This window comes from Macaca mulatta, chromosome 1, assembly GCF_049350105.2.
Source record: "Macaca mulatta isolate MMU2019108-1 chromosome 1, T2T-MMU8v2.0, whole genome shotgun sequence".
Lineage (NCBI taxonomy): Eukaryota > Metazoa > Chordata > Mammalia > Primates > Cercopithecidae > Macaca > Macaca mulatta.
This window is the reverse complement of record NC_133406.1, coordinates 228,809,098-228,831,051: the sequence shown is the minus strand read 5'-3', so window position 1 is coordinate 228,831,051 and position 21,954 is coordinate 228,809,098. Positions and strand designations below refer to the sequence as shown.

General features: G+C 50.6%; 3 long non-coding RNA genes and 2 other non-coding genes across 5 annotated transcripts; 2 read left to right on the top strand and 3 right to left on the bottom strand.

Annotated features, from left to right (window-relative positions):
• Nucleotides 1-10,175: 10,175 nt before the first annotated feature.
• LOC114674766 (U5 spliceosomal RNA) lies at nucleotides 10,176-10,294 on the top strand. Its single transcript, XR_003725872.2, has one exon. It is a non-coding gene; the product is annotated as a U5 spliceosomal RNA (small nuclear RNA).
• Nucleotides 10,178-18,888, top strand: LOC144336280 (uncharacterized). The gene is made up of 3 exons (XR_013407911.1): nucleotides 10,178-10,683; nucleotides 15,533-15,736; nucleotides 18,673-18,888. It is a non-coding gene; the product is annotated as an uncharacterized LOC144336280 (long non-coding RNA).
• LOC114674785 (U5 spliceosomal RNA) lies at nucleotides 11,835-11,952 on the bottom strand. Its single transcript, XR_013413304.1, has one exon. It is a non-coding gene; the product is annotated as a U5 spliceosomal RNA (small nuclear RNA).
• LOC144336291 (uncharacterized) lies at nucleotides 13,368-16,381 on the bottom strand. The gene is made up of 2 exons (XR_013407921.1): nucleotides 14,159-16,381; nucleotides 13,368-13,446 (listed from the first exon to the last, which is right to left on the bottom strand). It is a non-coding gene; the product is annotated as an uncharacterized LOC144336291 (long non-coding RNA).
• Nucleotides 18,889-20,768: 1,880 nt separating the features above from the next.
• On the bottom strand, nucleotides 20,769-21,935 carry LOC144336271 (uncharacterized). The gene is made up of 2 exons (XR_013407898.1): nucleotides 21,798-21,935; nucleotides 20,769-21,623 (listed from the first exon to the last, which is right to left on the bottom strand). It is a non-coding gene; the product is annotated as an uncharacterized LOC144336271 (long non-coding RNA).
• Between the last annotated feature and the right edge of the window lie 19 nt (nucleotides 21,936-21,954).

Sequence of the window (21,954 nt, the reverse complement as noted above, 5' to 3'; positions counted from 1 at the left end):
TTTTCTTTTTTTTAAGATGGAGTCTCGCTCTGTCACCCAGGCAATGACACAATCTCAGCTCACTGCAACCTCTGCCTCCGAGGTTCAAACAATTCTCCTGCCTCAGCCTTGAGTAGCTGGGATTACAGGTGCCCGCCATCATGCCTGGCTAATTTTTGTATTTTTGTAGAGACAGGGTTTCACCATGTTGGCCAGGTTGGTCTCAAACTCCTGACCTCAGGTGATCCGCCCACCTCAGCCTCCCAAAGTGCTGGGATCACAGGCGTGAGCCACTGTGCCCAGCCTTTTTCATTCGCTTTTGATCTGGGGGTGGCTACCAGTAGCACAAGGCCTCCCCATAAGCACCTCTTTTTTTTTTTTTTTCCACATGCCATGTTTTTGTCAACCTTTCCCTCTCTTGAAGCGTCTTCTGAGAAATGCAGACTAGTTTTCTATGGCTAAACCAAATATAAATAGGAAAGTGCAGGGCATGGTGGTTCATGCCGGCAATCACAGCACTTTGGGAGGTGAGGCAGGAGGATCACTTGAGCCCAGGAGTTCAAGACCAGCCTGGGCAACATGGTGAAACCTCCTGTCTACTAAAAACACAAAACTTAGCAGGGCACCATGGTGCAGCTATTCAGGAAGCTAAGATCCCTTGAGCCCAGGCAGCGGAGGTCGCAGTGAGTCATGATCCCTCCAGTACACTCCAGCCTGAGTGACAGAGCCAGACCCTGTCTCAAAAAAAAAAAAAAAAAAAAAAAGGAAAAAAAGAAAGAAAAAAGGAACGTAAATCTATCGCGGAGTCACATGTGCACTCCCAAGCCAAGGGGAAAATGATGTAAATCATGCAGAAGCTTCCATGGAGCGGCGGGAGGGCCGAGTCCCAGCCGGGCACAGTTCAGGCCAGAGACGAATTCTGCCGGCGATTTAGAGGTCGCCTGGGGTGGGGGGCTGTATCGAATTTTCTGGAGCCGCTGGGCCATGGGAGGGCTGACTCGGGGATCTAGGCTGCCCTGGCTCATGTTCTGGCTCCCAGCGCCCTGGGGCGATGGAAGCTGGTCGGTTCGGGGCGTGGGGAGGGGTGGAGAGAGGCTGGTCCGGGCTGCGCTTGAGAAGGGGGTTGTCTCCGGAAGGGCCGGCCGTGCGCTTAGCGGGCGCGCAGGGACAACGTCCCGCACCTGTGCTGGCCCCGGCTTCTCCTTAGGGTGCCTCTGGCCTCCTCCCTGCTCTCACCTCGGCATTTTCCTCTTTGCACCATCCCCAGAGGGCAACACTCTGTCCAAGCTGAGCCAAGCGGGGGGACCTGGGGGGAGACTGGATACTCTCCTGCCCCTAACCCAGAGCGCAGACCCCTTCTTGGCTGCCGGGACCTGAGGGCGCTCTAGGTTGGCTCCCCCGGTCGCATCACCCGCCAAGTGCACGGGAGCTGCAGCACGGGCACCAGGGGGTCCAGGATGGAGGGGCCACGGAGGTCTTCAAGGGAACCGCCGGGGCTGAGATTGGCCAGGGAGGGGGCCAGGGACTAGCGGGGCCGTGGAACCGCCAGTGATCTGAGGACCCACCTGGATCCGAGGTTGGCCCCTGTCCCCTGTGCTGAAACGCGGGCGCCCGCGGGGTTCACGGCCAGGATTCAGCCATGGACTCCCTGAGACTTCCAGCCCCGCAACAATCCCCTACGTAGGATTTGTTTCAAGGGCTCAGATCGGCACAGAGCCCCCGAGCTCTTCCTTCCCTCAGTCTCTGTCCTTGGGTGATCAAATCCTGCTTTCTGTCTCCTAAAAATGTCTCTAGCACTTTCTCTAGGACCACTCTAGTGCCTCTGAGCAGGCATCACAGGCGGACCCATCTAATCACTATTTGTACTTTGGTCTTATGCTTTATCCCCTCCAACCCAACAGGTTCCCGATCTCAGCTGGGCTGCAGAATTTCCTATCCCCCTGCCTCTAACATTCCTAGGGGACTCTGTTCCTTTCCTCCCTCCTACCCCTTGCTTTCAAGTTAGTTAAAGCTAGACAATGAGGTCGGTGCAACGCGTCTGCATCTGGCAGGGGCAGCCACCTTCCTTGGAAATGGGAAGAGATGGCACAAGAGAGAAGAGAGCTGGGAGAATAGGGGTGGAGCCCCAGGGTTGAAGCATGCTGCAAACTGCAGCCCCAAAGACTCAGGTGACGTCATGAAGGGACCTTAGCAAGACCCCCTTCCACTTCTGGGCCCTTACCTTCCCCTCTCAGCTCCTGACCCCTCCCCAGTCGGATGCCCTTGTTTGTGAGCTCTTTCTGATCTCCGCATCTCTCCCCTTCCCTCTCTCTCTTTTCCTCCCTTTTCAATATCATTGTTCTTTTTACTCTTCTGATTATAAAAATTACTGTTGGCCGGGCGCTGTGGTTCACACCTATAATCCCAGCACTTTGGGAGGCCGAGGTGGGCGGATCATGGGGTCAGGAGATCAAGACCATACTGGCTAACACAGTGAAACCCCGTCTCTACTAAAAATACAAAAAAATGAGCTGGGCACGGTTCCTTGCGCTTGTAGTCCCAGCTACTCAGGAGGCTGAGGCAAGAGAATCGCTTGAACCCGGGAGGTGGAGGTTGCACTGAGCCGAGATGGCGCCACTGCACTCTAGTCTGGGCAACAGAGCAAGACTTCATCTCAAAAAACTCCTGGGCTCAAGTTATCTGCCCTCCTCAGCCTCCCAAAATTCTAGGATTACAAGCATGAGCCATCGCACCCAGCTTTATCTCATTAACTTGTAAGGCCTTTTGAGATAGTATAATTGTTAACCCTTTGGTGTATTGCAAGTATTATTCTGGTGGGAGGCTCACCTTTTTGCTTGATTATTTTTGACACACAGAATTTCAAAATGTCAAATATATTTACAGTAACTTTTTAAAGGCTCGGCAGGGTGGCTCATACCTGTAATCCCAGCACTTTAGGAGGCCGAGGCTAGCGGATGGCTTGAGCCCAGGAGTTCAAGACCAGCCTGAGCAACATGGAAAAACCCTGTCTCTGCAAAAAATACAAAAAATTAGCCAGTGTGGTGGCATGAGTGCCTGTAGTCCCAGCTACTCAGGAGGCTGTGGTGGGAGAATCACCTGAGCCAGCGAAGTTGAGGCTCCAGTGCGCTGTGATCACACCACTGCACTCCAGCCTGGGTGACAGAGCAAGACTCCATCTGAAAAAAAAAAAAAAAAAAAAAAAGGCTGGCCACAGTGACTCATGCCTATAATTGTACTGGAAGGCCAAGGCGGGAGGATCACCGGGGATCAGGAATTCGAGACCAGCCTGGCCAACATGGTGAAACCCCATCTCTACTAAAAATACAAAACTGAGCCGGGCGTGGTGGCTACTCAAGAGGCTGAGGCAGGAGAATCTCTTGAACCCGGGAGATGGAGGTTGCAGTGAGCCGAGATCACACCACTGCACTCCAACCTGGGCAATAGAGTGAGACTCCGTCTGAAAAAAAAAAAAAAAGGGCTGGGCACAACGGCTCACACCTGTAATCCCAGTACTTTGGGAGGCCGAGGTGGGCAGATCACAAGGTTAGGAGTTTGAGACCAGCCTGGTTAATATGGTGAAACCCCACCTCTATTAAAAATACAAAAATTAGCCAGACGTAGTGGCGGGTGCCTGTAGTCCGAGCTACTTGGGAGGGTAAGGCAGGAGAATCACTTGAACCTGGGAGGCGGAAGTTGCAGTGAGCCGAGATCACACCACTGCACTTCAGCCTGGGCGACAGAGCAAGACTCCATCTCAAAAAAAAAAAAAGAAAAAGGAAAAGAAAAATGCTATAATCCTGCAAAAAACTCCCCTGTCTCTGTCTACTGTGGAAGACTGACCATTCCTTTGGAGTTGGTATTTCCAGGTTGTCCATCCTCATGCTTTGTGCTTGAATAAACACTCTTTACATTAGATTCTAACCCTTTTGATGATTTTAGGTTGACATTTTGGCAACCCACAGATGGGACCCGAGGCAAGCCTCCCACAATCCATGCTGCTTTGCTGACATTCTGAGCTTTGGTACCCACAGGAACAGATTTCACTCATCCGACCTCATCAGAGCTGGCGGGGCTTCCTGGCATTTTCTCTTGGGTTTCAGATCTCCCTGGCTTTGGTTGAGATTCAGACTTTACTCAAGTACCCTGATTCCACAATTCCATGCTCTATGGAGCTAGAATTGAAGGTCTACTTTTAAAAGTAGAAGTTTCAGGCCAGGCACGGTGGCTTATGCCTATAAACCCAGCACTTTGGGAGGCTGAGGCAGGCAGATCACTTGTGGTCAGGAGTTTGAGAATAGCCTGGCCAACATGGTGAAACCCTGTCTCTCCTAAAAATACAAAAATTCGGCCGGGCGCGGTGGCTCAAGCCTGTAATCCCAGCACTTTGGTAGGCCGAGACGGGCAGATCATGAGGTCAGGAGATCGAAATCATCCTGGCTAACACGGTGAAACACCGTCTCTACTAAAAAATACGAAAAACTAGCCGGCGGGGTGGCGGGCGCCTGTAGTCCCAGCTACTCCGGAGGCTGAGGCAGGAGAATGGCGTAAACCCGGGAGGTGGAGCTTGCAGTGAGCCGAGATCGCGCCCCTGCACTCCAGGCTGGGTGACAGAGCGAGACTCCATCTCAAAAAAAAAAAAAAAAAAAAAAAATTCTCCAGGCGTGATGGCACACACCTGTAATCCTAGCTACTCAGCAGGCTGAGGCAGGAGAATCACTTGAACCTAGGGTGTTGGAGGTTGCAGTAACCCAAGATCTTGCCAATGCACCCCAGCCTGGGGAACAGAGTGAGACTCCATCTCAAAAAAAAAAAGTGTGGGCCTGGCGTGGTGGCTCACGCCTGTAATCCCAGCACTCTGGGAGGCCGAGGCAGGTGGATCACCTGAGGTCAGGAGCTCGAGACCAGTCTGGCCAACATGGCAAAACCCTGCCTCTACTAAAAATACAAAAATTAGCCACGTGTGGTGGCGGGTGCCTATAATCCCAGCTACTCAGGAGGCTGAGGCAGGAGAAATGCTTGAACCCAGGAGGCGGAGGTTGCAGTGAGCCGAGATCACACCACTGTACTCCTGCCTGGGCAACAGAGTGAGACTCTATCTAAAAAAAAAAAAAAAAAAAAAAGAAGAGGAAACAAACTGTGTGTGTGTGGTTATTGTTACAAAACACACACACACACACACACACACACGAAAATTTAAACTAGAAACTATTGAAAATGGGCTGGGTGCAGTGGTTCATGTCTGAAATCCCAGCACTTTGGGAGTTCGGAGGATCACTTAAGCCCAGGAGTTAGAGATCAGCCTGGGCAACATAGTGAGACCCCATCTCTATTACAAATAACAAAATGTAAACAAATTTTCTTAAAGAAACTATTGACAATGGGGATGAGTGGAAACTGGGTGAAGGGGCTAGGGACAAGAGTGGACTTCTCTGAGTATATGTTTTTACATAGTTTTGATCTTTGAGTCTTGCATTTTTCATTTTCAAAAAGAAAAAATCTTAGCCTGTATTCCCAGTGACTTGGGGGGCTGAGGGGGAAGGATTGCTTGAGTCTGGGAGGTTGAGGCTGCAGTGAGCTGAGATTGAGTCACTGCACTCCGGCCTTGGCGATGGAACAAGACACTGTCTCAAAAAAAGAAAAAGAAAGAATCAAATTATAAGGAAAAATGTGTTATGACTTAAATGGGCCTTATCTCAGGAATGCAAAAGTAATTAAAATTCAAAAATCTAGCAATGGCCCAGGAGCAGTGGCTCACGCCTGTAATCCCAGCACTTTGGGAGGCCAAGGTGGGTGGATCATCTGAGGTCAGGAGTTTGAAACCAGCCTGACCAACATGACGAAACCCCATCTCTACTAAAAACAGAAAAACTAGCCAGGCATGGTGGTGCACACCTGTAATCCCAGCTACTTAGGAAGCTGAGGCACAAGAATTGCATGAACCTGGGAGGCAGAGGTTATAGTGAGCCGAGATCCTGCCACTATACTACATCCTGGGCAACAGAGTGAGACTCTGTCTCAAACAAAACAAAACAGAACAGAACAAAAGTCTAGCAAGGTAATTCACCATATCGCTGAATTCAAAGGAGAAAATGTATACAACTATCTCAATAGATTCTGAAAAGCATTTGATAAAAAAAACTCAGCACAGAGAAAACTGATGATAGAAGGAAATTTCCCTAACATAACTAATACAGGCTATATGCTAAAATCTTACACCAGGCCAGGCGCAGTGACTCATGCCTGTAATCCCAGCACTTTGGGAGGCTAAGGCAGGCAGATCATGAGGTCAGGAGATCGAGACCATCCTGGCCAACATGGTGAAACCCCGTCTCTACTAAAAAAAATACAAAAAAACTAGCCGGGCAAGGTGGCGGGCGCCTGTAGTCCCAGCTACTCGGGAGGCTGAGGCAGGAGAATGGCGTAAACCTGGGAGGCGGAGCTTGCAGTGAGCTGAGATCCGGCCACTGCACTCCAGCCTGGGTGACAGAGCGAGACTCCGTCTCAACAACAACAACAACAAAAATTAGCTGAGCATGGTGGCGTGTGCCTGTAATTCCAACTACTTGGGAGACTGAGACAGGATAATCACTTGAACCAGGGAGTTGGAAGTTGCAGTGAGCTGAGACCACACCACTGCACTCCAGAGTCTGGCGACAGAGCGAGACTCCACCTAAAACAAACAAACAAACAAACAAACAAATCACACAAAATATCACACATAACAACGCATTGTCCCTGATCAGGGAAAATGGACCAGGCGTGGTGGCTCACACCTGTAATCCCAACACCTTGGGTGGCTGAGACAGGAGGATCACTTGAGGCCAGAAGTTTGAGACCAGCTTGAGCAACATAGCAAGATTCCAGGTCCACAAAAAATAAAAATAAACAAATTAAGCCTGGTCAATATAGTGAGATCTTGTTTCTATAAAAAATAAAAAATAAAAATTAACTGGGCAACAGAGCAAGACCTCATCTCTAAAAACTAAAAATAAATTAAACATTCACAATGTCATAATACCATCACTGCCATCCATTTCCAAAATTTTTCATCACCCCAAACAGAAACTCTATGCAATACCCAAGAACTCCTATTATCCCCTCTTCTGGATATTTCACCGAAGTACAGTCATACAATCTATGCCTTTTTGTGGCTGGCTTCTTTCATTTAGCATACATCCTCAGTTGATCTACAATGTAGTGTGTACCAGAATTTCCCTCTGTTTTACAGCTGAATAGTATTCCATTGTATGGATAAACCACATTTCGTTTATCCACTAATCAGCTGATAGACACTGGGATTGTTATCATCTTTGGGCTGTTATGAACAATGCTCATGTAGAGGCATCTGTTTGAGTCCCTGTTTGGAAATCTTTTTTTTTTTTTTTTTTTTTTTTTTTTGAGACGGAGTCTTGCTCTGTCCCCCAGGCTGGAATGCAGTGGCACAATCTCGGCTCATTGCAACCTCTGCCTCCTGGGTTCAAGCGATTCTTCTGCCTCAGCCTCCCAAGTAACCGGGACTATAGGCGCCCACCATGCCCAGGTAATTTTTGTGTTTTTAGTAGAGACGGGGTTTCACCATGTTGGCCAGGCTGGTCTCAAACTCCTGACCTCAGGGGATCCGCCCGCCTTGGCCTCCCAAAGTGCTGGGATTACAGGTCTGAGCCACTGCGCCCAGCCCCAAGTTTCTTTTTACTAAAGAGATTTCCACCAGATTTTTTTTTTTTAATAGAAATACAAAGTAAAAGTGCTTTGCTTTGTTGTGGCTGATGGTGATGAGGTTTAGGAAGTCTTTCTTCCTTCCCCACTTCCTCCTTCACCCCTCTCTCTCTCTCTCTCTCTCAGGTTAGGAGATAAGGAAGCCTACTTATCTGTCTAGAAGATGAGCCAGTGGGGGGGTGTCCTAGTTCAGGTGCTATGACAAAATACCTTAAACTGGGTAATTTATAAACAGCAGAAATTTATTTGTTGCTCACAGTTCTGGAGGCTGGGAAGTCCAATATCAAAGGCACCAGCAGATTTGTGGTCTAGTGAAGGCCTGTTCCTCATGGATGGCACCTTCCCTGTGTCCCCATTTGATGGGAGGGTAAAAGGCACAAACTTGCTCCCTCAAACCCTTTTATAAGGACACTGATCCCATCCATGACCCAATCACCTCCCAGAGGCCCCACATATCAATACCATCATCTTGGAGATTACATTTCAGCCTGTGGATGTGTGAGGGGCCACAACATTCAGACGACCACAGCGGGAGGGACACGGAGGGTGCTGCTGGGGGACTGCATGGAAGGGGCACCATCTTTGTGGAGTTGGGGTTCAAAGCCCAGGAGGAGGCAGAAGATGAGGCAGATGCGGCTGCTGCGGGCTGGGAAGATGAGGGTGTCTGGCCTCTCAAGGAAGCCCCTGGGATGTTGTGGGCTGACACAGTGAGTTGCAGAGCAGGAAGATAAGGGGAGAGAAGAGTTAAAAGGGGTGTTTGTGTGTTTGTTTTTTTGTTTGTTTTTTGAGACGGAGTTTTGCTCTTGTCCCCCAGGCTTGAGTGCAATGGTGCGATCTCGGCTCACTGCAACCTCCGCCTCCTGGGTTCAAGTGATTCTTGTGCCTCAGCCTCCCAAGTAGCTGGGATTACAGGCACACACCAACACATCAAGCTAATTTTTGTATGTTTAGTAGAGACAGGGTTTTGCCATGTTGGCCAGGCTGGTCTCGAACTCCTGACCTCAGGTGATCCGCCCGCCTCCGCCTCCCAAAGTGCTGGGATTACAGGCATGAGCCACCGCACTCAGCCTAAAAGGGACATCTTGAGTGGGGAAGTGGAGCCAATGAGAGAAACAGGTGAAGTGGAGGCCTGTATCCGAGGTTCCCTTGCTGTGGGATTTTTCCAGCAGTTCAGTTGCTACAGAGCAGAGGCTGGAAAGATGGGGTGCTGGGATCTTCCCAGGTGAGAAGATGGAGGGAAATAGGGGCCAGCAAAGGAGGGGCTGCAGGGGAGTGAGAGAATGGGGGTTGGGGGTGGGCCCGGGCTCCATGGACCAGGATCACTGCAGGGAGACCCCTGCACCGCTCCTCCTTCCCTTCTGCAACCAGGAGCCACCTACCGCCCCCTCCCCATCTCCTGCCCCTCCTCACCTACTGTTTCCTTCCTCTCTCCCAAAGTGTTGGGATTACAGGCGTGGGCCGCCGCGCCCAGCCAGGGAACTTCTTCTCTGCCCTCGGTTTCTCTACGGCTCCCAGTCCAGGTTTTCCTTCTTCCTCCCTGAATTTCTCTAGTCCCTTTCACAGGCTCCTGCACTGCCCCCTCCTTTTATGCCACCATCCCCCAGGTGGGAAGGTGGTGGGAAAAGGCTGCCTTCCCTGGCCTTTTCTCTCCTCATTTCACAGCCTTTCCCAGGCCTTCCCCTGCTCAGTCAGTAATGTGTCTCCCAAACTCCTCACTCTCCGTATTTCAGGCAGAACAGTTGCCCAACAGAGGTTCTCAATGTAGCCTCCGTCAGAATCACACGGAGGATGAGTTCAGACTCAGGGGGCTGGGCCCAATCCCCAGGGCTTCAGTAGGCCTGGAGTGGCTATAAGTGTAAGAATTTTTTTTTTTTTTTCTTTTGGAGACAGGCTCTCCTTATGTTGCCCAGGCTGGTCTCAAACCCCTAGTTCAGTCGATCAGCCCGCCTCAGCCACCCAAAGTGCTGGGATTACAAGAGTGAGCCACGGAGTCCAGCCAAGATAATTTTTTTTTTACTTTTTTTTTTTACGTTCAAAAAAATTGTTTACTTAGGTTAATTTTGCAATTAAATTGCAAAAACCGCAATTACTTTTGCACCGACCTAATAGCTCGGCCGCTGTAAGTAAAGCAGATAAAGTCAGCCTTTGTCTTCTGGGACCAGACTCTGCTCTGCCCCCGCGTGGTGGCCTCAGGCGCAGCGCTAAAACGCATGAACCATTTAAGGTATTTCCTGAAACTGGAGCGTGATTGGAGAGGCTTTATTTGCATACCCACAATGCATTGTGCACCAAATAATGTTCGTCTTTAAAATTACTATCCCCTTTTTCCTTCAACCTATCTTTCCCGACACCTAGATTGCTGTTCAGAATTGTCTGAAGAAAAAGGGAGAAGTCAATAGCTCTTTTGGACGGAGAGAAAGTTACCATTAGCCAGTTGGGAGTAGTCGTTACGTGAGAACTGAGTGCCGCCACTTGCGATTATACTCTGGTTTCTCTTCAGATCGTATAAATCTTTCGCCTTTTACTAAAGATTTCCGTGGAGAGGAACAACTCTGAGTTTTAAACCAATTTTTTGAGGCCTTGCTTTTTCAGCAGGGCTTATTTGAGTGGTACCAAAAACAGACGTATGCTCATAAATCTGTAAGCTCTGAAACGTGGGTTCATCAGCCATTGGAAGTGCGTTTAATACAAACGCGAATTTTTGGGCTTTTCTAGAGGTTCACCTTTTTATGGTAGGCGTTAGTTCTACTGCATCTCTGGGGAGTTGCTACCGTGACACGTTGGGGTGGCTTACTGCTTTTGACCAAGGAACGGGGATTGGCTTGTTTAATTACACCAGGGGTAAAACCCCGGCCACTGACCGACAGAGGGTTACCGGCTGGCAAGCGAGCACTACCGCCTGACCTCCCCATCGTGTCAGGTCAGTAGGGCATCAGATTCTCCTAGGAGCAGGAACCCTACTGCGAACTGCGCATACGAGGGATCTAGGTAAGTACTCCTTATGAGAATCTAATGGCTGATGACTTGAGGGGGACAGTTTCAACCTGAAACTGTCCACATCCCGTACCCACCCTTCCCCCGCCCTTGGAAAAACTGTCTTCCACGAACCGGGTCCTTTGTGCCAGAAAGGTTGGGGACCAATGGACTATCCAATTAAATGAAGCAGGGGCTCTGGGCGAGCTCCCCCGCTGCTCCCACCGGCGTCTCCGTGTAGAAGAAGGCAGCCCCGAACTCTTCTACCCAGTATCCCCGCCTAAGGAGCGGTGCCTAGCGCGCAGCTAGTCCTCCCGAGACCCAATCGGTTTGATGAAACGCAAGAGAAAGTGAATTTTCCAGCCAGTCCCATTGGCCAGAATTCATCTCAACCGCAAGGGAGGCTGGGAAATGTAGTCATGCCTCCAGGTAGCCGTGAGCCCTGCTAGTGATGGGAGATTCTAGGGAGAGGTTGAGTACTGGGGAGGGAAAACTAGCAGGGTCTGTCCCAGTAAAGGAGGGAGGAAATCCATCGCAAAAAATCCTGGTCCCCAGGCCGGGAGCGGTGGCTCACGCCTGTAATCCCTGCATTTTGGGAGGCCGAGGCAGGCGGATCACCTGAGGTCAGGAGTTCGAGACTGGCCCGGCCAACATGGAGAAACCCCGTCTCTACTAAAAATACAAAAATTAGCCGGGAAATTAGCTGTAATCCCAGCTACTCGGGAGGCTGAGAATCGCTTGAACCTGGAAGGCGGAGGTTGCAGTGAACCGAAGTCGCGCCATTGCCTGAGCGACAGAGCGAGACTCTGTCTCAAAAAAACAAAACAAATTCTGACCCCAGGCTCAGGCCCTTAAGCAACCGCCCACAGCCCCCCCCACGCCCCCCCACGCCCCCCACGCCCCCCACGCCTCCCACGCCTCCCCACGCCTCCCCACGCCTCCCCACGCCTCCCCACGCCTCCCCACTGGCTCCAAGCCCCATTCAAGCTACATAGGAGGGTAATTGTCCTTTTCCCCCAACATCAGCTGCTCCTCCAAAAGCTAGCTCTGGTCCTCCAAAATTAAACACTGGAGTTTTGAGTTTGTTTTATGTTTCAGAATATAGAAAAACCGTCATAACAGCTTTTCTAGTGTGTCTACTTTTAAGACTGCTCAAAGAAGCCGCGTTAAGAAATGCAGAGTGTTAAAAAAAAAATTAGCTTAAAACTCACAGTTGTTTCCTCTCCACAGATATCTTTAGTAAAAGGCAAAAGATTCATGCAATTTGAATGAAAACTAGTGCATATCTGTGATAGGCAGCACTCACTTCTCATGTAAGGACTACTCCCAACGGGCTAATGGTAACTTTCTTTCTGCCCAAAAGAGCTATTGACTTCTGCCTTTTTCTTCAGACAATTCTGGAACAGCAGTCTCAGTTTCGGGAAAGATAGATTGAAGGAAAAAAGGGATCTAGTAATTTTAAAGATGAAAATTATTTGGTGCACAATGCATTGTGGGTATGCAAATAAAGTCTCAGCAATCAAGCTCCAGTTTTGACAAACTGGTGAAGCCTAGGGACTCCTCAAAAAAAGGTTTTCCGTTGTTTTCGTTTTGTCTTAAATTTTTGATTTTTAATGTTTGTGGGTACATAGTATGTGTATGTATGGGTTACATGACAAGAGAAAGGTTTTGTTTGTTTGTTTTGAGATGGAGTCTTGCTCTTGTCGCCCAGGCTGGAGTGCTGTGGTATGATCTTGGCTCACTGCAACCTCTGCCTTCCCGGTTCAAGCAATTCTCCTGTCTCAGCCTTCCAAGTAGCTGGGATTAGAGGCACCCGCCACCACGCCTGGCTAATTTTTGTATTTTTAGTAGAGATGGGGTTTCGCCATGATGGCCAGGCTGGCCTCAAACTCCTGACCTCAGGTGATCCGCCCGCCTTGGCCTCCCAAAGTGCTGGGATTACAGGCGTGAGCCACTGCGCCGGCCCCTGGGAATGCTGTATAGTTGTCTCTTCCCAAGGTTTTATTCTGAGAGAAGCCTCAGCCTTTCTCACGAGCAAACTTGCCCAGCGTTGCTGTCTCTTGGGACAGCCACAGAGCAGTCACGCTGGTCCCTGGCCCGGGTTTTCAGAGCTCTCCTCCACGTGTGTGTTAGTCAGGGTTCTCTAGAGGGACAGGACTAATAGGATCTACGTATATATGAGAGGGGCTTTATTAAGGAGAATTGACTCACGTGATCACAAGGTCAAGTCCCATGATAGGCCGTCTGCAAGCTGAGGAGCAAGGAAGCCAGCAGTGGCTCAGTTCAGTCCCAAAACCTTAAAAGTAGGGAGCTGACAGTGCAGGCTTCAATCTGTGGCCGAAGGCCTGAGAGCCCCCAGCAAACCACTGGTGTAAGTCCAAGAGTCCAAAAGCCAAAGAACTTGAGGAGTCTGATGTTCAAGGGCAGGAAGCCTCCAGCACGGGAGAAAGATAAAGCCCAGAGGACCCAGTGAATCGGCTTTTTCCACCTTCTTCTGCCTGCTTTTTCTAGCTGTGCTGGCAGCTGACTGGATGGTGTCCCCCACACTGTGAGTGGGTCTTCCTGTCCCAGTCCACTGACTCAAATGTTAATCTATTCTGGCCACACTCAGAAACACCCAGATACACCCAGAAACAATACTTTGCATCCTTCCATGCAATCAAGTTGACACTTTTTTTTTTTTTTTGAGATGAAGTTTCTTTCTGTCACCCCAGGCCGCAGTGCAATGGCACGATCTCAGCTCACTGCAACCTCTGTCTCCTAGGTTCAAGCGATTCTCTTGCCTCAGCTTCCCAAGTAGCTGGGATTACAGGCGCCTGCCACCACACCCGGCTAATGTTTTGTATTTTTAGTAGAGACGGGGTTCACCATGTTGGCCAGGCCAGTCTCAGGCTCCTGACCTCAAGGGATCCACCTGCCTCGGCTTCCCAAAGTGCTGGGATTACAGGCGTGGGCTACTGCACCTGACCAAGTTGACACTTAATGTTAACCATCACAAGCTGTTAGCAGAGGTAATGATTAACCCACCAGTGGCTGGGGGTACATCCTGCAAGGGTGCCACCACCCAACTCCATGAATGACCTCTCTTTGACCTTTAGCCAGTCACTGTTTTTCACCAGGTCTCAATTTGCACTTTGTAAAACATGGTGATAAAACCGTTCTTCGGTTTTCAGCGTAACTGTAGACTGGCTAAAATTAGGACGTAATAAGGAGAAGGGATACGTCCATGGAAGGAATGATGATCTCTAATGTCACTGTTGCCGTGAATTAGGGCCGGAGCCCACCCTTTGTCCCTAGAAGTCAGTGATGTGGGCAAAGAAATCCAATTCTTGGGTGGGTGCAGTGGCTTACACCTATAATCCAACACTTTGGGAGGCCAAGGCGGGAGGATTGCTTGAGCCCAGGAGTTTGAGGCCAGCCCGGGCAACATGGCGAGGCCCCATCTCTACAGAACATTTTTTTAAAATTAGCTGGGTGTGGTAGCATGCACTTGTGGTCCCAGCTACTCAGGAGGCTGAGGTGGGAGGATGACTTGAGCCCAAGAGCTCGAGGCTGCAGTGAGCCATGATTGTACCACTGCACTCCAGCCTGGGAGACAAAGGGAGACCCTGTTTCAAAATAAAGGCTCCCTGGCTTCCCTACACCCACCCACCTCTGTGCATGCATTCACTCAGGCTCTCCACTGCTTAGCTTGGCTGACTCCCATCATCTTTCAGTTTCCAGATTGGAGGTTTCACTTTCCTTCAGGAAGACCTCCCTGACTTTCAAGGACAGGTTAGATGTCCCTGCCCCACAGTCCCACAGCCCTGACTGCAGTATCATCATTCAATTTCTCATCTGTAGGGTCCAGCCCTACGGGGCTTGGCGGGTGTTCTCCCCGTGTGCAGAGACGAGAGATCGTAAGAAATAAAGACACAAGACAAAGAAATAAATAGAAAACAGCTGGGCCCGGGAGACCACTGCCACTAAGACAGGGAGACCGGTAGTGGCCCCGAATGGCTGGGCGCGCTGATATTTATTGTATACAAGACAAGGGGCAGGCAGGGTAAGGAGGGTGAGTCGTCCAAGTGATTGATAAGGTCAAGCAAGTCACGTGATCATGGGGCAGTGGGCCCTTCCCTTTTAGATAGCCGAAGCAGAAAGGGAAGGCAGCATATGTCAGCGTTTTCTTCTATGCACTTACCAGAAAGATCAAAGACTTTAAGACTTTCACTATTTCTTCTACCGCTATCTTCTAAGAACTTCAAAGAGGAACCAGGAGTACGGGAGGAACATGGAAGTGGACAAGGAGCACGACCATTGAAGCACAGCACCACAGGGAGGGGTTTAGGCCTCCGGATGACTGCGGGCGGGCCTGGATAATATCCAGCCTCCCACAAGAAGCTGGTGGAGCAGAGTGTTCCCTGACTCCTCCAAGGAAAGGAGACTCCCTTTCCCGGTCTGCTAAGTAACGGGTGTCTTCCCAGACACTGGCGTTACTGCTTGACCAAGGAGCCCTCAAGCGGCCCTTATGCGGGCGTGACAGAGGGCTCACCTCTTGCCTTCTTGGTCACTTCTCACGATGTCCCTTCAGCACCTGACCCTATACCCACCGGTTATTCCTTGGTTATACAACAAAGAGTAATATTAAAAGCTAATGATTAATATTGTTCATACTAATGATTTATAATGTCCATGATCATCTCTATATCTAATTTGTATTATAACTATTCTTAGTCTAACTATTTTCTTTACTATCCTGAAACAGTTTGTGCCTTCAGTCTCTTGCCTCGGCACCTGGGTAATCCTCCGTCGACACTCGTCTGTCTCTCCTGCAGGCTGCATTCGCTGAGGTGTGTCTGTGTTGCTCCCCTTTGTGTTCCAGTCAAAAAAGATTCCTAGAGAGGATTTGCTCTCACACCAAGGCTAAGCTCCCCACACCAGTTTAACGAGCCTGGAAGTAAGTGCCGTCCACCAATGTCCCACCTGCTCTTCGGATGCTCCTCAAGCCGTCCCTGCCCAGAGAGATTCTGGGATGAAAAGGAAAAATTGTCCCTGCCTGGCAGAAATTGATGCTGCTTCTGGAGAGGTAAGCCTCAGCTCTTTGGGTAGGAAAGCTGAGGTTTTGTGTTTTTTCTGTTTTTGTTTTGTTTTGTTTTGATATAGGATCTTACTCTGTCACAAAGGCTGGAGTACAGTGGTGTGATCTTGACTCACTGCAACCTCCACCTCCTGGACTCAAGTGATCCTCCCACCTTAGCCTCCCAAGTAACTGGAATCACAGGTGCTCGCCACCATCATGCTCAGCTAATTTTTAAAATTTTCTGTAGAGACAAGGTCTCACTATATCACTCAGGCTGGTCTGGAAGTTTTGGGCTCAAGAGATCCTCCTGTCTCGGCCTCCCGAAGTGCTGGGATTATAGATGTGAGCCACTGTGCTCGGTCAGAAGCTGGTTACTCCTCACCAGAAATACCCTAAGATTTATTTGGCCAGGCACGGTGGCTCATGCCTGTAATCCCAGCACTTTGGGAGGCTGAGGTGGGCGGATCGCTTGAGCTCAGGAGTTTGAGACCAGCCTGGGCAACATGGTGAAACCCTGTCTCTACAAAATATACATAAAAAAATTAGCCAGGCGTGGTGGCTTGTGCCTATAGTCCCAACTGCTCAGGAGGCTGAGGTGGGAGGGTTTCTTGAGCCCATGAGGTTGAGGCCGCAGTGAGCTGTGATTACACCACTGCACTCCAGCCTGGGTGACAGAGCGAGACCTTGACTAAAGAAAAAAAAAAAAGCATCTGCGGTCCTATGACTCTCTGTATTCTTGGTTTGTTATCACCAGAGAAGAGTTCCATTTCTCCGCTGGAAAGATATGCCCGTATTGGTCTATTCCGGCTGCTCTAACAATATACCATAGTCTGGGCAGCTTCAAAACAGCAGAAATTGATTTCTCCCAGTTCCAGAGACTGAAGTTCGAAATCACAGTGCCAGCATGGTTGGGTTCTAGTGAGGCCCCTCTTTCCGGTTGCAGACTGCTGTCTTCTCGTTGCATTCTCACATGGCAGAAAGAGGGTGAGGCAGCTCTGTGAGGCCCCCTTAGAAGGGTCCTAATGCCATTCATGAGGACTCTACCCTCATGAACTAAGAACCCCTCCGAAAGTGCTGCCTCCTAATCCTATCACATTGGAAGTTAGAACATCAATGCAGGGGCCTGGTATGGTGGCTCATGTCTGTCATCCCAGCACTCTGGGAGGCTGAGGCAGGTGGATCATTTGAGCTCAGGAGTTTGAAACCAGCCTGGGCAACATGGCAAAGCCCCATCTCTACAAAAAAATACAAAAACTGGCCAGGTGTGGTGGTGCACACCTGTAGTCCCAGGTACTTGGGGGAGCTGAGATAGGAGGATTGCCTGGGCCCAGGAGGTTGAGGCTGCAGTGAGCCATGTTCACGACACTGCAATCCCGCCTGGGTGCACTCACAGTTCTCAAAAAAAAAAAAAGATTTCAACATAGACATTTAAGGAGGGGACACAATTCAGCCCATGTCAGTGGACATGGAGAATCCCACATCCTCCTGGAAAAATCGTCCAGAGGAGCCACAGGCTTCTTGATTAGTGCCTTAGCCTGGGTCTCTTACCCAGGGCTTGATCTTGTGGGGACCTTCTGTTTTAGTCCATGTCATGTTGTTATAACAGAATACTTAGGGCTGGGTAATTTATAAAGAAAATAGGTTTTTTTGGTTTTGTTTTTGTTTTTTGAGACGGAGTGTCGTTCTGTTGCCAGGCTGGAGTACAGTGGCATGATCTTGGCTCACTGCAACCTTCGACTCCCTGGTTCAAGCAATTCTCCTGCCTCCGTCTCCCATGTAGCTGGGATTACAGGCACGCACCACCATACCCAGCTAATTTTTTTTTTTTTTTTTTTTTTTTTGAGACGGAGTCTCACGCTGTTGCCCAGGCTGGAGTGCAGTGGCGCGATCTCGGCTCACTGCAAGCTCCGCCTCCTGGGTTCACGCCATTCTCCTGCCTCAGCCTCCTGAGTAGCTAGGACTACAGGCGCCCGCCACCGCGCCCGGCTAATTTTTTTGTATTTTTAGTAGAGACGGGGTTTCACTGTGGTCTCGATCTCCTGACCTTGTGATCCGCCCGCCTCGGCCTCCCAAAGTGCTGGGATTACAGGCTTGAGCCACCACGCCCGGCCAATTTTTTTTTTTTTTTTTGAGACGGAGTCTCGCTCTGTTGCCCAGGCTGGAGTGCAGTGGCGCAATCTCAGCTCACTGCAAGCTCTGCCTCCTGGGTTCACGCCATTCTCCTGCCTCAGCCTCCCAAGTAGCTGGGACTACAGGTGGCCGCCACCACGCCCGGCTAATTTTTTTTTTTTTTTTTTTTTTTGAGACAGAGTCTCACTGTGTCACCCAGGCTGGAGTGCAGTGGCCGGATCTCAACTCACTGCAAGCTCCACCTCCCGGGTTTATGCCATTCTCCTGCCTCAGCCTCCTGAGTAGCTGGGACTACAGGTGCCCGCCACCATGCCCAGCCAGTTTTTTTTTGTATTTTTTAGTAGAGATGGGTTTTCACTGTTAGCCAGGATGGTCTCGATCTCCTGACCTCGTGATCCGCCCGTCTCGGCCTCCCAAAGTGCTGGGATTACAGGCTTGAGCCACTGCGCCCGGCCTTTTTTTGTATTTTTAGTAGAGACAGGGTTTCACTGAGTTAGCCAGGATGGTCTCGATCTCCTGACCTCATGATCTGCCCGCCTCGGCCTCCCAAAGTGCTGGGATTACAGGCATGAGCCACTGCACTCGGCCAATTTTTGTATTTTCAGTAGAGACAGGGTTTCACCATGTTGGCCAGGATGGTCTCAATCTCCTGATCTCGTGATCCACCTGCCTTCGCCTCCCAAAGTCCTGGGATTACAGGCGTGAGCCACTGCGCCAGTCAAGAAAAGAGTTTATGTAGCTCAGGGCTCTGCAGGCTGAGAAGTTCGAGGGCATGGTGCCAGCATCTGCCTGGCTTCTTTGCTGCCTCATAGCATGGTGGAGAAGGTTGAAGGGGAAGCAGACACATGTAAAGAAGCAAACCCGAGGGGCTTCCTGGTTTTATAACAACCTGCTCTCCTGGGAACTAATCCATTCCCACAAGAGGAAGAACTCACTCACTCCGGAGAGAGGTGCCAAGCCCTCCGGGAGGGATCCACTCGTGTGACCCAAACACCTCCCACAAAGCCCCGCCTCCCAACACTGCCACACTGAGGGCCAAATGTCAACAAACCATATCCAAACCGTAGCACCTTCTGAGAAGCCAAATAAAGTATGCCTCAGAACTGTCCACGCCAGGGACAGAAGAGGACAGCTTGTGTCTACTGGCTCCATGTCCCACGGGTGAAGCGTGGCCCCAAATGGTGTTACCATTCACATGCTTCAAGGCTACATATGCCTGAGTGCCTCGCAGCTTCCTAAAGATGACAGAGGCTGATGCTGGGTGCTGCCAGGACACTCATACCTGTGCAGAGCTGGCTGCCGCCACAATGGCAGGAGTCAAGGTGGCTGAGAGAGGCCGGGTGCGGTGGCTCGAGCCTGTAATCCCAGCACTTTGGGAGGCAGAGAAAGGTGGATCACCTGAGGTCAGGAGTTCGAGACCAGCCTGGCCAACGTGGTAAAACCCCCATCTCTTCCAAAAATACAAAAATTAGCCAGGTGTGGTGGCACATGCCTGTAATCCCTGCTGCTCAGGAGGCTGAGTGAGGCAGGAGAATCGCTTGAACCTGAGGAAGCTGCAGTGAGCTGAGATTACCATACGGCACTCCAGCCTGGGCAACAGAATGAGACCCCGTCTCAAAAAAAAAAAAAAAAACGTGGCTGAGAATATGTGAGATGGGACAGATATATGGGGTGCAAGTAGATTTTCAGGGAGTGAACACATTTCCAAACCAATGTTTCAGCTGTTGGGAAGTTTCAGATAGTATGCAATTAAATTTTCCACACCAGATTTCAGGCCCTGAAAAAGCAACTTTAAAAAGGCTCTCTGTGGCCGGGCGTGGTGGCTCACGCCTGTAATCCCAGTGCTTTGGGAGGCTGAGGCGGGTGGATCACAAGGTCAGGAGATCAAGACCATCCTGGCTAACACGGTGAAACCCCATCTCTACTAAAAATACAAAAAAAATTAGCTGGGCGTGGTAGCGGGCGCCTGTAGTCCCAGCTACTTGGGAGGCTGAGGCAGGAGAATGGCGTGAACCCGGGAGGTGGAGCTTGCAGTGAGCTGAGATCGTACCACTGCACTGCAGCCTGGGCAACAGCGAGACTCTGTCTCAAAAAAAAAAAGAAAAAGAAAAAGGCTCTCGGCCGGGCGCGGTGGCTCAAGCCTGTAATCCCAGCACTTTGGGAGGCCGAGACGGGCGGATCACGAGGTCAGGAGATCGAAACCATCCTGGCTAACACGGTGAAACCCCGTCTCTATTAAGAAATACAAAAAACTAGCCGGGCGAGGTGGCGGGCGCCTGTAGTCCCAGCTACTCGGGAGGCTGAGGCCGGAGAATGGCGTGAACCCGGGAGGCGGAGCTTGCAGTGAGCTGAGATCCGGCCACTGCACTCCAGCCTGGGTGACAGAGCGAGACTCCGTCTCAAAAAAAAAAAAAAAAAAAAAAGAAAAAGGCTCTCTGTGTGCAGCCAGCCTTCACTGGACCACGCAGATGGGACCCTCTAGGGTTACTGCTTGGCCTGCTCCACTGTGGACCACCAGCATCTCCTCTCTACCATGGTGGCCAACTGGAAGCCCTGTGGATACTGAGCCATGCCACAGAAGCCATCAGACGCATGCCATGGGGAGAAATGGCAGGGTGGGGACTCCGAGCAAGCCTGCACCAGCATCGAGGCAGAGTTTGCACTCCAGTCACTTGATGGTCACGTGGCCTTGGACAAATGATTCACTGTGTGAGGTCCAGGTTCCACATCTCTCAAACTGGGATCTTAACCCCCAGCAACCTCTTCACCCCAAAAGGCTGTGCTGATGTGAAATATCTAACATGTATGGTGAGCACTTAATCAGAGCTGTACTTTACAAACCTCAGTTTATCGACATTCTAATCATTCAATTGGTATTTCTTAGGCACCACATACATAGGTTTTACCATTTATTTGAGACAGAGTTTCGCTCTTGTTGCCCAGGCTGGAGTGCAATGGCATGATCTCGGCTCACCACAACCTCCGCCTCCCAGGTTCAAGCGATTCTCCTGCCTCAGCCTCCCGAGTAGCTGGGATTACAGGCATGCACCACCACGCCCAGCTAATTTTGTATTTTTAGTAGAGACGGTGTTTCTCCATGTTGGTCAAGCTGGTCTCGAACTCCCAACCTCAGGTGATCCACCTGCCTCAGCCTCCCAAAGTGCTGGGATTACAGGCGTGAGCCACCACGCCCGGCCTTGTTTTACATTTATGGGAGCCTACAACATGCCCAGTTCCAAGTTCAAGAAGGAATGAGAGCTGCAGTTCTTGTGGTCCAACAGTTTTCCATTTAATGTCACACTGTAAATGACACCAATTGCACCCCAAGAGGCTCCCACTCTGCAATATGTGAGCCAGCCGTGGCCCACGGCTGGAAGATCACATGTCATAGCTCTGCACGATCCAGGGGAGAAGATCACATGTCATAGCTCTGCACGATCCAGGGGAGAAGGTGCTGCATGGACAGAACGAACTGGGGAACCAGTGCCACTAAGAGCAGAGCTTGAGCCCCCTGTTTACTCTCATAACCATCGGCTGTGGGCCAGACATTTGGCTCCTTTGCAGGCAGACCAGGCTTCCCGGTGAGTCATGCCGCTTAAAATGCTGTCTGGGAACGCAGAGAAACAGTCTAAACGCCGAGACGCTGAGGACAGCCCCGCAGGTGGACTGCCACGCCCGGCTCAGCCCCTTTTTGGTCCCCGGAGTGGACAGTTCCCTTCTCCCCACAGAGGGGAGGCATCTGATGGTGGCTTCAGCAGACAATCTGGAGAAGGACCACTCAGGGTTTGTCTTGCTGACATCCTATAGCCAGCAAAACCAGGGCAGGAGAACCCTGGCTCTTTAGGGCAGGTGGGGGAGAGGGCACCTGAGCAGGGAAGGAGCCAGGGTAATGCGAGAAGCAACCCCCTGGCGAGCAGAAAGGCGGCCCCCAACACACCTTCCGGGCGGACTCCTTTGAAGAGACGTAGAACATGAGGGAAAGGAACGGCGTTTTGGCAGCGGGGCTGGGTGGGCGTCCTGCTTCTGACAGATCTAGTGCTGAGGGCAGACGTGGTGCATGTCTCCAGGTTTTAACCACACACAAACCGGTCATG